Source organism: Triturus cristatus, chromosome 2_2 (assembly GCF_964204655.1).
Source record: "Triturus cristatus chromosome 2_2, aTriCri1.1, whole genome shotgun sequence".
NCBI classification, from domain to species: Eukaryota; Metazoa; Chordata; class Amphibia; order Caudata; family Salamandridae; genus Triturus; species Triturus cristatus.
Window position 1 is genome coordinate 1,206,749,487 of NC_140582.1, and position 15,140 is coordinate 1,206,764,626.

General features: G+C 46.3%; 1 long non-coding RNA gene across 1 annotated transcript in view; it reads right to left on the reverse strand.

The window, feature by feature from the left end:
- The window catches only part of LOC146863401 (uncharacterized), a 51,295-nt gene extending 40,390 nt beyond the window's left edge, over positions 1 to 10,905 (reverse strand). Inside the window, exon 1 of the long non-coding RNA XR_014978252.1 lies at positions 1,783 to 10,905. This is a non-coding gene — a long non-coding RNA (uncharacterized LOC146863401). The remainder of the gene's footprint in view (positions 1 to 1,782) is intronic.
- Positions 10,906 to 15,140: the final 4,235 nt, after the last annotated feature.

Consider the following 15,140-nt stretch of genomic DNA (forward strand, 5'->3'; position numbering starts at 1 on the left):
GGGGTACTGTCCCAAGATAAAACAATCAAAAAGTTCAGCCAGACTTGCTACATAGAATTTAGGAAGCGGGAAACAGCAATGGCAATGGGGGCATGGGTATCATATTTTAGAATTCTGTATGCCACAGCACATTGGGTGAAACCTAGGTTCTTACATAATTGGATGAGCCAGCGCTGACGTATACTTCTATAAGCAGGGCAGAAGAAAAGCACATGTATATCTGTCTCCTCCTTATAACTACAAGCAGAGCATCCATCGTGGTCTGGTTTAGACCATTTGTTAGTGAAGCTGAAAAGCGGCAGGATACCCATTCTGAGCTGCATATACAGTTTTCTAGCCTGGCTAGGTTGGATGTCATTCAGAAGAGGCTCTATTGAGTAATCATCTTTAGTTTGGAGAAAGTCTGCCGTCAAGCGACCACAGGGCGAACTTTGAATGATTGATACTATGTTCACTCTGTACGATCTTACTAATTCCAGCCGTGAGATTGTCACGCATGATCTTCTGGTGATTTCCAGAGTTCTACCCTGGCCAGGATACTGCAAAGAACCCTAATGTGTTTGAGACAGGGTAATTTTGTAGAGGCCAGGCTATTCAGTATCTCTTTGAGCTCTGCTTGATAAGTGGCCAGTTCAAGGGTCACCCATAGATGCCTCCAGTAAGTGAGGGGTCTGAGGGCTATCTCTTCTTAGATAGGCCTGATGCCTAAGTCTAGGTGTAGGGGGATAAGGGGTGTGCTGGAGGGGAGACCTACCAACTGCCTCATGAAGCTGTTCTCTATTTTATTCAAGCTGGTGGTAGAGCAGTGTCCCCACAGTTCTGCCCCATACATTGTGGCACACTTAGCCTGGGTTTTGTAGATCTCGGCAGCTGGCCTTACAAGTTTAAGTGTAGAGGTTCTGTGTTATTTTGTGAGCCCTCCCATGGTCTGTGCTAGCTTGTTAGTTGCTTTAGTCACTTGGGGCCCCCATTCCAGATGTTCTGTTAATGTTACACCCAAGTAGTCGAACACCGACACCCTGCCGTGTAGGGATGGATTTGCACGAGACTTGTTTGCAGGGTTGAAGACCATATATTTGGTCTTTGATATAATGATCTCCAACCCCCCGGTTTTTACAGAAGGCATCAAAGCTGTCAAGAATGCGCTGAATTCCCATGGCCGATTTTGATAATAGAAGGGTATCATCAGCAAACACCAACGCTGGAACCCTCCCAGAGGCTAGCCTGGGGGCGTCGTTGTCCTTCACCTCCCTCAGCTGCTCAATGAGTCCATTAATAAAAAGGCAGAACAGGGTGGGAGAGAGCATGCAGCCTTGCCACACTCCCTTGCTCCCTGGGAAGCGAGATGTCAATTTGCTGTGTTTCCCGAACCTAACTTGGGCAAAATTGCCATTAATAAAAAGGCAGAACAGGGTGGGAACGTATTTCAATATAGTGGTCTTTCTCTGTAAGACTTGAAATACTTTTACATGTACTCTTCCCTTTTCAGAAATAATAGTAGCAAAAGTGTAGGATTTGTATAATTCACAAACACTGGATTCTCTGCAACTTCTTTTCCCATTTGCTCTTTGGCACAGCTTATACTGCTAAGTATGGACATAAGTAAAGCGTTGACAGTTGAATGATTAACAAGTGTCTCACTGGCTGGGTTACTGGTGCTGTTGAAGAAACAGGCTGTAAGACACATAGGAGGGCACAATACATCCCACTTTTTACTAAGAAAGTTACAATACATAAAAACAGGAGTTTCTTTACGATTCCCCTTTGCAGCCATAATCATACCATATTTTTGGTTTACCCGAGGATCCTGTGCGGATCATTGTAGTAACATCGCCAGTTCACGAGTCATTTTTCATGGGAACTATGATGGCATCCGATCATATTCAAAATTCTGACGTTCATTCTTGATTAATGAAAACATTCTTAGCAAAAACGTTTGCCTTTGTTCAGCTTGCACTAGTCCAGGAATTGTACTGCGACCGACACAATACAAATGCACCTGTTTTGATCATTGACGTAGCTCTGAAAAACAGCAAAAAAGTAATGAAGTTCCATTGCAGTATTCCTAGTTAAAGTAATGAGACAACTAGTATGCTTTGAAAACACTAATTTATTCAGAGTCAATGATATGGACCTCTAGAACGCTCAGTGAAGCGGATCAAGTTGGCCCAGAAGGCAGGTGCTGGGACAGGAAGTAGCTCACAACCTCAATCCTAAGATCCAAATATGAGCTTTTTCATTGCAGCAACTTTAATATATGCTATTGGAATTGGATTTACCATGGCTGCTGACACCAGACTTACCCTCCCATTGATTCTCGTTAGTTCTCTTACAGTGTACTCATCACAATTAAAGGGCTTCAAAAGAGTCCTGTATTGTTATTTTTTTTACTATTTTCCTGAGTTTGATGAGGGCATCTTATGCCTTGCTTGGATGTAGTAACCATTTCTCAGGCTCCCTCTACAGAATCAAACTCTAATTCACCACGGTAGACATAGTACATACCATTGAAATTTGATAGGGTACACATCAAAATGAAATTTCACCAGGCAATTGGTCCGAGATTATATACAGTTACCAAAGCACTCAGATTAGCCTGTATTGGTCTTGCTTGGATACATATATGCCCCCAGGTGGTCAGTGCTTGTCAGTATGTTTTTATAATCTTCCCTTTTATCCCATCCAAACAACTTTGCCGGAGTAAAAACCGTTTTACACTGATGGGCTCTCAAATTAGATGAGAGGAGACCCTTCACTCCTAGTTCGATAGACATGTATAAATCTATATCCCCGTCCCTATCTTCCTTGCCCAGTTAGATTCAGCCTACTTAAGATCATCCTGGGCTGTGTCCATTAAAAGCTTATACGTCTGTCCTATCTTACAATCTGACCAGATTGTTACATCTAAGAGCGGGAGTCATTCCAATGAAAACGTGCCTGCACTAAGTTGACTCAAAAATTCCCTTGCCTGTAGATGCTGCCCACTATCCCAAAATCTTGCTATAATTCCATAAATTAGCATAGTTGGTCAGCAGGAAATAGGTCTCCTATCTTATTGAGACCAGATTGTTCCCACTGCCTGCTCATTATGTCACAAAAGTTGGTTGGAGAAAGCGGAGACCGCCACAAGGGGGTTTATCATCTGTAGCATTTAAGCTTCATACATTTTCAAACCCTGCTCCAGACTTTTCAAGCGGTGATCACGCTCTTAAACTGCACTTTTTAAAAATAGCTCCGCTCAACTTGCTGGAGGAGACAGCCTCAAGCTGATTTCCCAATCGTGAACTCATATATAATAGGGGGTGGCAGCACCATATCCTTGATAATACATATTACCCCATTCTTCAGAAAACAATACCCCCAGCTGCTGTAAGAGGTCCACCCAATATTCTGGAGATGGCACACATGGAGTAGAGCTGTGGCTGGAGCTGCATGGTTTTACCTGCTGGAGAGCATTTGCTGGGTAAAGATTTTCCAGACCAGTCTGAAGCCTGAAATAAGTATTCATAAGCTGTGGAATCTACAGGAAGATTAACCCATCAGAATAATACACTGATTTTGTGCTTATCAACCTGTTACCACTTGGAGAACAAGAAAGAGGACATGGCCATAGGCTATCCACTGTTTCCTTTCCTCCCACTCTATAGGGAATTGCACCTAAGAAAGACTTCAAGAATACTTTGAAGGGGTCTTGCAATATACATTGCTGGTCTGGCAGGCTAACTCCAGTCGCCATTTTGTACACCATCTTCACATTGTAAATCTAAAATGGATACCACTGTGTCCTAAGTCATCCATGACACAAACATTCCTGAGACCCAGTTGTAGAAGCCCGACAATCTGATATGTCAGTAGGCCACTCTCCCTACTGAGATCAAAGGTAAAATTGGCTGTTAAACACATCAGTGCCATCACTCTCAATACAATGCAGCATAGTGAGCTGATGATGGTGACGCTCATCCAAGGGAAGGCGTACTTGGTGTGTGCCTCTAAACTTCAGAGCCCAGCTCTGAGTCAAAATTCAATAAACGGGTGTTCTTAAGCATACACACACAATGGTTGTGTGCGCTGAGATCAAAAAGCATCAGATAAGACAAGACTTTGGGTCTCTCATGGCAGAAGGGCAAGCTGGAAAAACTATGCAGAGAACATTCTTCTCCCATCAGTTCTCTATTATATGGTGGTGTCACTATGAAGCACTATTATAAATTACTTTCAGTTCTACTAGGGTTTGCAACAATTTTGGGAAGAGATGGAGCCGAGGAAGGCTCTATAGATTAGGGGAAAGGAGGGGGAAGGACATTATAACATAACATGTGTATTTGTAAAGCGCACGTTCACCCAGAGGTATCTTGGCACTGAATCACAGATGTTCATTGTTACCCAACTCAATGGTACTCATTTTATCAACCTCAGATGGATGAAAGGCTGAGTGGACCCACCGGGATTTGAACCTGTGACTATGAGGTAGAACACTGGCTCCTGTAATGGACTAGTCCACAGAACCACCAGACCCATTAGACCCTCATGGACTAAAAGCCAGTTTGCAACACAATCAGTGATAAAGACCTGACCTTAATTTTGTGATGCAACTGAAGTACACTTTCATTGTAAAATGTGAATTTATAAGAAGTTGAAAAGCCTCCTAATCAGTGCTTAGTTTGTGCCGCTGGTTTCTGGTGCTCAGTACCTGCACTTAATTCTCAGCACCGGCTCTAATGACAGCTTACCACATGGTGGTGCTGTCTTTTTTAATTTTGATATGATCACAACAACAGTTTTTATTATGTCAATATACACTGAAAACGAATAATACCAGCCTCTCATGCCATTATTATAGCTTTGTGTGGTCGGAAATGGTTTGACTTGTCAAACGTATAGGATGTTGATGCTTAGGTGGTATGTTGGTACTGCCAATGGCAGCGCGGTCAGGGTATATGGGTGGTGCAGGCTGCAGTAGCCTTCCAAAAGGGCCCTGGCACTTAAATGTTAATTAGGAAGGAGGCATTCTGTAACAATCTGCGAATGTTTAGAAATGCAGTTATGATTCCCAAAGGAGAAGCTGTCCCATTTATTAATCAGAGAAGACCTCAAATCTGGAGTTCGAAACTGTACATTACTTGCGGCCGCAAACCATTAGTACATGCCATTCCAACTCACAAATAGGAACTTTTTGCAGTTCAGAAACAGTCGCAAAAGCCCTTGTCTTTCTGTCCAACTGAAAAAGATGCAAACCATGGCGCATATTAACAAGAAAACAGCAATGCGCGGGGCTGCACCAAATTTTGCAGCGCAATGCTTTGCCATTTTGAAAACGCAGGGATGTGCCGTATTTAAAACAATATGGCGTATCCCTGCCATTTCCTTAGCATTGGCGCTAAAAATAGCTGCCCTGCGCCAACACAGACACACTTGTGGAGTAGTGCAAGGGTGCCTGTGTTGCATGGAATGATTGTTTATGTGCAGGAAGATGTCCCTTTCTGCACATAAACAATCGATAATGGTGATTTGTTACTTCTATGTGTGCTGCATTCTGCAGCACACATAGAAATAGCAAATCGTCATTATTCATGATTGTTTATGTGCAGGGACACCTTCGCGTACATGAACATTAATTAATGGAATTTTGCACTTTCTAAGTGTGCTGAAAAAAGCAAAAACAAGGAGAAATAAAAGTATTTCTCCTTGTTGCGCCATTCTAACACTTGCTATTGCATGGCATTCGTTTTTGGTGCTGCCTCAGATTTACAGATCCTTGTAAATCTGGGGCAGCGTCAAAAAGCAATGGGTGTTGCGGTGGACGCCCACAGCAACACCCATTGCAGGTATACCAAACCTATAAAGTGGTGTTAAGCCACAAAATGTGGCTTAACGCCACTTTGTAAATATGGTGCGGGCACTGCGCCACCGGAACATCGGTAAAAGTGACATTCTGGTGGCAAAATACCCCTGTAAATATGCTCCTTCTGTAACTTTGGATTCCTAGAGTCTTCTTCACATCTCTGAGACTGGCTGAATCATGCTGTCAGATGTATGGTTAGCTAGGGGCCTAAAGCTTGAGAAAGTGGTTTACTAATTAGGAGAACTATTAATAACTTGATTGTATATCGTGTACGTGAATTGTTATAAACTTAATAAAGTCATACAACTCTAACATTATAATATAAACTCCTCATTTGTTAATAGGCTTTCTGATGTATGCTGCTTAGTCGACGAACCATGAAACCAGCCAGCATGCTGCCTGAAGCAGACCTGGGGCTGTATTACACAAGAGACTTGGGGGAGCAACAGGCGTTTGCACCTGCTTTCTTTGGTATGACAGAGTATGAATGAATAAACTTCATTTGTGTGGTCACTCAAAACCATTACAATAGAAAAGAAGAGCACTGCATTTAAAAGAAAGCAATCGGATGAAAAAAGAGGAGATAAATCTGTGTACACAGCAAATATAAACATTTTCTTGTACATGCTTCAATAAAACCAATCAGGTAATAAAAGATAATAGGCAGCCTCCGCACGAGTGCCTGCCTGATTGCTTAGGGGGAGTGCCCATCAGTTTTGTGCGGACATATTGTACAAATTTGCCAAAGGTAGCCATGTGCTTCACTATGTCCAGCGTATAAAGTCGATGGACTGCCTCCTTTGCGGTGCGAGTGCCCAATTGTAGTAAAATTGGACTGAGGTAGATTCTGCGGGCTAGACGCAGAGCCGGACAGCAAAGTAAGATATGGGCCAAAGACTCCCGTTTGTATTTGCAGAGCCGGCACTCCGTGATCACTGGTCATGCTGATCCGGTGGGGTATAATTCTTTAAGGGGAAGAGGATGTAGTCTGGCTGCTAAAATCCTATGTAGGGCTTGTCTCCCCACGGTCTGCGTAAGATTAGGTTTGAGATTGTGCACTGTACGTGGGAGTCTTTGGGAGTCATGAAATCTACTTGTTGCCAGGTGTTGGACCTGGCCCTTTTTGCAGGGTCATCCCTAAACTTTTTGCCTTCCTCCTGTATTTTTCCTGACCTGTTGTTGGCTGATTTATGACTCTGGGCACCTTACCACTGCTAGCCAGTGCTAAGGTGCATATGCTCTCCCTATGGTAAAATGTATACATTGATTGGTGTCCATGATTGGTTCTTTTGGTTTACTGTCAGCCCCTAGTAAAGTGCACCAGGAGTGCCAGGGCTTGTAAATACAAATACCGCTAGTGGGCTTGCAGCACTGGTTGTGCCACCCACAGAAGCGGCCTAGTAAAATGTGTCTAGGGTCTTACATTGCAGAACCTGCGTGCAGTCGGGTACTGTCGCTCTGACTGCGCAAGTGCCCCCACTTGCCAGTCCCTAAACCTTCCCTTAACTTCATATCAGTCACCCCTATGGTAGGCCCAAGGGCAGGGTGCATTATAAGCATAAGGTAGGACAAGCCCTGATGTGTGTGGCATGTCCTCATAGTGAATTACAGCCATATTCGTTTTTCACTATGTAAGGCTACCCTGTTCTCATAGGCCAGAATGGGCTGTTAAGATTGTTACATCCTATGATCCTAACAGGCCCAGTGAACATGGTAGGAGAGCGAGTTTAGTATGCCTGAACTCAGAATAACAAGGTACACCTTCTCGTAAGGTTTATTTTAATATTCCGCGTTTGCAAATGCCGCTTTTAGAAAGCTGGCCTTTGCTTACCTAAACCATTTCAGCCGCCTCTGCGCGATGTGTATCTGCTGTCTGGCTGCGTGAGTGACAGGGCTGGAAGCACCCAGATGGGCAGGGCTAGGTAGGCCAGTAATGAATAGGACAATTGACAGGTAGATGGGTGGGAGGAGTGCACCTGAGCTCTGAATGGAACTGTGCTCTGCCACCTCAATGCCGGCTCCGCCCCCTGTGGAGCGTCTGATGACTCTGCCCTGCACCTTGAATGAAAGAGCCTGCATCGCGTAAACAAAGTGCTCCAGAACTGGAATGAGCTAGGCAAGGGCCCCCCTGGCCTGAGAGAAGAAAAGAATTATGGTATAAATGAAGGAGCCCTGCTCCTAAGAAATTAGATCCTGCTACAAGACGAACCTCTGCCTGAGGAGAAGGAACCAAGGAAACTGTAGGAGGAGTACTGTCCCTGACCTGGGGGATTGGCCTGCAGTGGTTGCCCTGCTGCTGAAGGAGAGGAGAAAGACTGCTGAGAAACTTTGCTTCAACTTGTGCTGTTTAAGGTCTCCAAGGGCTTGTGCTGAGCTTGTCCCCTGAACGAAGTCCCAGGACCAGTGGACTTCACACCCTTTGGGAACCGCCGTTCTCCCTGCCAAGCTGACGCCGAGAAGCAGTGTGCGCCATCCAAACTCGGCGCGTACTGTCGCATGCCTGTGCCCCCTGACCGGCCCGAGCACCGTGACTAAGGCCCCCGAGCCGTAGCTCGCAACTCAAAGGAAGGACTTCGTGACACCTGATTTGCCCCTCTGTGTCGTGCCGCTCTGTGTGCCCCCTACCCGTGCTGAGGGCAGGCTGTGGTTCGTAGAGTGACCGGTACGCGGCTCCCCTTTGGAGCGTGCTGCCGGCTTCGCAGTGTGCTGAGAACAGAGGCGCTGTCCTCAAAGGTCTGGCTCGAACGCCGCAACTAAGAGCCAGCGCATCGTACGTCTGCACCGTCCCACTGAGCACCGCGACTGAGGCCCCCTTCGAGCCGTAGCTCGCACCGCGATTGAGAGGACCGTGCGCTGCACGCACGCGCTGAGGATTATTGTGCCGTCCCTGATGAACTTCAACAAAGACTAAGGTACTGTGCCCCCTTCGCATCGCAAGGTGCGCGTGTCACCCGGAGTGTCTGCCAAACGCTCGTGAGCCGCTCACAAGCCTCTTACTGCCGCACGCACCGGCCAACGCGCACGAAGCGCACAGAACACCTGAATTGAACTGAAACCAAGAACGCTTTGAACAAACACTATTGTGGGCCCGTGTTACACGTTATTGGGTCTTGTGATTAAGTCTGCTTATATAAAGAAGTCTATTTTTGATACACCCAGTGTGGAGTCCATTTGTGGGGGTAACATTGAATTGATGTATGTGATCACAACTGCTTAACCATTACGCCTACGATAACGCCTTGTCTGCTCGCGCCAAGCTACCTAGAGGGTGAGCAGGGGTTATTAAAGGAGTGTAACCCCTTACCCTGACTGGAAGAAAGGTTCCCTGCTTGGCATTAGTACACACTGGTGCCAACTAGAGAATCTGGATTCTAACACCAGGGATTCCATGTCCAAGGTGCAGGAGTGTAGACGTACTTGTTTTTTTATTGTGGTTTTGATAGTGGCATACTTGACTGTCATGAGGTCCCAGTTCTCTGTTGCAAGTTGCAAAAGGTCTTTGACGGAGGCGAGACCGGCAGACCAGGGATTTCCAGATTCTAGGAAAATACTTTTTATAGCAGCCTTCATTGTATTCTCCGGTGCCACCGTTGTTAGGTAGAAGTATTTGCTCAGAGAGGTCATCTCTTCCAGTTTTTGTTGGTTAAGGTTGAATTCCAGCCAAACCAAATTATTCCTGGTACAGGCTGGTAAGTGAAATAGCTTTTTGTAAGCTGTGCAGTGATTTTTTTCTAGATCTTTTGCAAATTTCCCTGGGAATGCCTGTTGTGCGTAATCAAGAAATGGTATTAATTTCACCCTCAGAACTCTTTGGATAGCCGTTGTTGTACGACTATGTAAGGTGGCGTGTAGTTTACAGAGGGCATAGATAATGCTTTTCCCTTTCATCTGCATTTTGTGGAGATGGGCACCTGGGCGGCCTTTTTCGCTAAACCAAACCCCCAGGTAGTTGTAGTGATGTATGCAATCCATAGTCAGCTGACCCAGCCTCCATTTTGCCAGGTTTTTTTTTAGGGTAGTGCCCAAAAATCACTATTTTGGACTTTGTTGGGTTGGCAACCAGCTTGTTTTTGGCATTGAAAGTTGTAAGGGCCGTGAGTGCTTTTTGTAAGCCAATTTGGGTATGATCTAAGAGTACCAGGTCGTCCTCATATTGCATCAGTTGGATCTTGGTACACCCAATCCTGGGTGTGGCTAGTGTAGCTCCGATCAAGGCTTGGCCCATGTCTGCAGTGTATAAATTAAAAAGTATCGGGGCCAGGACACAGCCTTACTTTAGCCCGCGGTCTGTGGTGATTTTCTCTGTAGCAAACTCGCTCGAAAGTTTGATTCTTACCCATGTTCGTGAGTACAACGATCTAATAGCTTGTAGTAAAGATGGGTTGATGTTCTATCGTGCCAACTTCTGCCTGAGAATGGTACGATCTACTCTGTCGAAGGCTGCCGAGTAGTCAATAAAACAGGCAAAAAGCGGCAGGCTTTGGTGAGCCACGGCTTGTTGGGCTAGATATGACAGGGCGATTATGTTGTCCACCGTTAAGGCTCCAGGTCTGAACCCAGTTTGAAAGAAGGGCAGAAGGCCTTCAGTGCTAGCCCAGTCTGATTGTTCCGCCAGAAAGGTGCTTACGTAGGCCTTGCCCTCGATGGCCAACAGAGCAATCATACGGTAGTTTTTAGGGTCAGATTTTGGCCCTTTCTTATATATTGGATGCAGTAACGATCCTCTCCAGGAGTCTGGAACATCCTCCAAGAACCTGCATTCGGCGTATAACTGGGTTAGGTTTTCCGTCTAGAAGTCTGTGTCTGCCCAGAAAAGGGAGCCAGGCAGGCCATTAGGACCCGGTGCCCCATTATATCGAATCTTTTTTAAAGTTGTGCGGACTAAGGTTTTACCCGGAGGAGCTGGGTCATCCGGCGTTTTGGGTAGGGGTGGGCGGAATTTGCGGAATTAACCTTCGCAAATTATCGCGAGAATGTTTAAAATTATCGCAAACAAGCAGAAATATCGCGAAGATGCGGAAGTTTTTTTCCGGCATGTTCGCGCGATTTTCTGCATGGTTGCGGGTCGCCAACTTACCCATGTGGCTGCTTGCGGGCGCGGCCATCTTGTTTTGAGTTGTTCTCGCGGTGCATGATCGCGAGAAGAAAGACGTGATCGCGCGACGCATGACGTCACTGCGGGCGCGAACTGTCGCGAGACAGCGCAAATGGCTAAAAACAATACAACATCTCATGGAGAACGCGACCGGATCAAGAAAACTTGTCGGCGAACGCAGGGATTCAGGTAAGGCGATCGCGCGCGCGCGAGAATGTATCATTTTACAGCGCGAGCAAGAAACAAATTATCGCCAAGCTGCGGAAACCGGAATTTTTGACATTTTCGCGCTCTCCGCGGAACGCAAAAATGTCAAATTATCGCAATTTCCGCGAACGGAACGAAATTTTTGCCCAGGCCTAGTTTTGGGTGCGGCTGTAGTACTATCTGATCCATCCGTATGACAGAGTATGCGGCTTCCTGAGGGCAGCAATTTCTTCCTGATAGAGCGCTATTTCCATGTTTGCACCCAGTGCACTTTGCTTTAAGGTGCGCCACGGCGCAAACATGGAAAGTGCACATTGTCTGTAATACGGGTCCTGGGGCTGTATTATACAAAGTGCACCGGGCTGCAACAGGTGTTTGTGCCCACTTTGAGTGCTCCCGGGTCACTTTGGTATAACAGAAGGGGCCCAGAAGCTTTTGCGTCCCCTTCTGTAATAGAGATAGCGATGGCGCACATGTAGCACCAACGCTATCATCAAAGGGCATTCCCTCATTTGCATGGGAGCGTAGTCCCCCTAAAATGAGGGAATCTCTTTGCCTCTGTACCGGCATCGTATTGTAGACACAGGTGCAAAGGGTAGAAGCTGTCAGGAGGTGAAATGCCAGTCCACCACAAAAAGGTGGCCTGCTGTCAGTGAGCCCCCTGTTGGCCGCCTTCTGGAGGTGGTAAAGGGTGTCCTATGGACCCCCATACATCCCTTGCAGGCAGGTGCAGTCACTCACAACACCCGCCTGCAAGGGGTTCTCTTACCGCTCTAAAAAGTGCGGGAAGGTTGCTGCATGCACAGAGAAACACGGAGAGGCTGCTTCAAAGCCGCTCCGTGTTTCACTTGAATGGAGTGCTCTGGGGGCAGCACGAGTACATGGCTGCCCTGGGGCAGCACATTCATTCTAATGTGGCACACTCTCCTTGTTTAGAAGGGCGCACCTTTTGAAAGGTGCTCCCTGCGCAAACAAGGAAAATGCGTAATACAGCCCCAGATTACACTTTAGTATCTGTTATAAAGAAGACGAGAAGTCAGGTGAAGGGTAAGTCTTCTTTATTCGTCCATTCACCACCACAGGATCCAGCAGACAGCTGAAGGGTGCAATAGAATGTTGGTGACAGGGAGAGGGAGGAACCAAAGGAGGAGAAGGAGGGGGGGGGGGGGAAAGGAACGTACCAAGTAGCGATTACAACACACCTCCTTGCATAGGGCGAAAAGAGAGAGAGAGAAAAAGAGAGAAAGGATGAAAGGAAGAAAGAGGCAGGGGAGGAGGCAGTAACAACAGGCAGCGACAGGTCACTGCAGTAACAATGTAAGCAGTAGAACAGCAAGGCTTGGGAAGAAACCCCAAGGAACATTATAAATTAACACTCATTTAACACAGTAGTCTCTGGTCCAGATAGGTGAGCTCCTTGTTCTCAGAGACCTTCTGGGACTGAGAGTTAGAGACTCTGTCTCTGGATTGCTATCGTTGTCAACGCCACCCCCTTGGCCATTAGGAATGATTCTGTCCATGCTCCATGTTTGGCCATTGTCAAGATGGACTACATTCTTTCCGACACTAGATATTTTGCACGGATCAGAAAATCTTGACGCTTCTTTCCTGCGTGCTTTGGGTAAATCCACACGGACCCAATCCCCCTCTTTGAACATTGTTTTTTCACATGTTTGGTCTGGTCGTATCTGACTTTGTATTTAGCTTGGTGTTCTTCCACTTTTCTTGAGATCTCATCTCTGTTTACTACACCGGTGACCTTTCTTGACCCTACAGGTGGAGTAAGTTTAGTCTTCGGGATCCTTCCTTTGAGAGAGGTGAACGGGGAAACCCCAGTAACACTGTTTGGAGAAGTGCGATAGGCCCATACAGTCTCCACTAACGCTGAATTAGCTGGTGTCCCCATTACTTCTGCCCTCTGCAAACACTCTTTGAACAACCGGTTGATCCTTTCCACTAAACCATTAGCACGGGGACAGTACAATGCAGATTTGAGGTGAGTGATGCCCCGGTGATACAAGAACTCTCTCATATTGTCCGAAGTGAACTGTACTCCATTGTCTGTTATAAAGGTATCAGGTAACCCCTCCTCAAAGAACACACTTTCTAAGAATTGGATGAGGACTCTTGTGTCGATCTGATGGACGCATTTGTAGACCAACCACCTTGAGTGATAGTCCACCAGCACCAGGATGAAGCGTTCCTTCAATGTTTTTAAGTTGAGGGGACCAATGATGTCCAAGGCTAACTTTGACCATGGTCGAACAGGCACTTCAACGGGAGAGAGATGAGGCTTGCGGGTCTGGTGAGTTTTGTCACTTCGGCTACAGTCAACACAATTTCTCACCACTTGTTCCGTCATGGTATCCATACCTGGCCACCAATATTCCAGTCTGATTTTATTCTTGGTTAGACTTCGCCCTAAGTGTCCTACGTGTGCTAGTCCCACAATCTTCTCTCTAAGGTTCTCTGGTGGAATAACTTTCTCCCCTCTGCAAACCACATTTCCTTGTATATTGAGTTCTACTCTGACATCCCAGAATTTACCTAAGTTGGTAGGAATGTCACTTTTGTTTTCAGGCCAACCATTCCTGATGAACTCTTTGATCGAACACATTTCAGCATCAGTTTGCATACTGTCATTCCATTCTTCCTTTTTTAAGCAGGTCAGTTGCAGTACCACATCATCACATTCACAACTAACCGTAGCACTCTCTCCCTCTGATGGAGACCGTGATAGAAAGTCAGCAACCGTGTTCTGGTAACCTGGCATGTATTTCACACAAAAATTGTAGCCTTCCAGTCCCAAAATCCATCTAGCAATTCTGGGGGTGGTTTTGTTTGCTCCTTTGGTGGTGAAAGCAAACATCAGTGGTTTGTGGTCCGTCTTCACGATAAAAGGAATACCCCACAAAAAGAAGCGGAAGTGTTTAATAGCCCAGAAACAAGCGAGTGCTTCCTTTTCCACCACCGAGTAGTTGATTTCAGCACCCTTAAGAGCACGAGATGCAAAGGCCACGATGTGCTCCTTACCCTCCCCCATCTGGGTGAGGCTGGCCCCCAACCCTTTATTGCTTGCATCAGTGTAAAGGATTGTGGTTTTGTTGGGGTCAAACCTACCCAGCGATGGAGCAGAAATTATGCTTTCTTTGACCAGATCAAAGGCCTTCTGACAGGCATCGGACCACACAAACGAAGTCCTGGATTTGAGTAAATTACGTAAGGGTTCTACTATTGAGGAATAGTTCTTCACAAATTTTGAATAATATTCAGAAAGGCCCAAAAATGATTTACGGTCTTGAACGCTTTTGGGGGCCACGGTGTCCCTAATCGCCTTAACCAGGTCTATTTTAGGTTTGATACCATCTTGGGATATGGTGTGCCCTAGGTACTCAACCGATCCCACTCCAATGCGACACTTCTCTTTTTTAAGGGTGAGCCCTGATTTTTCCAAGTTGGTCAAGCCCATCCTGAGGGTGGCATTATGCTCGGCTAAGTCCTTCCCATAGATTAGTATGTCGTCTTGAAAACAGAGAGTTCTGGGAAGATCTTTCAAGACATGCTGCATGATCCTCTGGAAGGCAGCCGCCGCAGAAGCCAACGGAATTGGAATGCTCCCAGGGATGTCACAAAGGAGGTGAGATGCCGTGAGTTGGGATGAAGCTCCACCTGGTGATAGGCAGAGGATAAGTCAAGAACGCTAAAACAACTCGCACCATTAATGAGGGTAAGCACCTCATGAATGCGTGGGAGAGGGTGTCTGTCTACCCATATGTTCTGGTTAAGGTCCCTGAGGTCTACACACAGCCTGATGTCCTTACTGGTAGCCTTGGTGGTAAGAACAATGGGGGCCAACCATTGAGAACACTCTATGGGTTCAATCACCCCCAAAGACAGCAATCTGTCTAACTCATTTTGAAGGGGAACTTGCATTAAATGTGGTATGGGTCTGGCTTTGTGTGCTACCGGCTTGGCATTGGATTTCAATTTGATGGA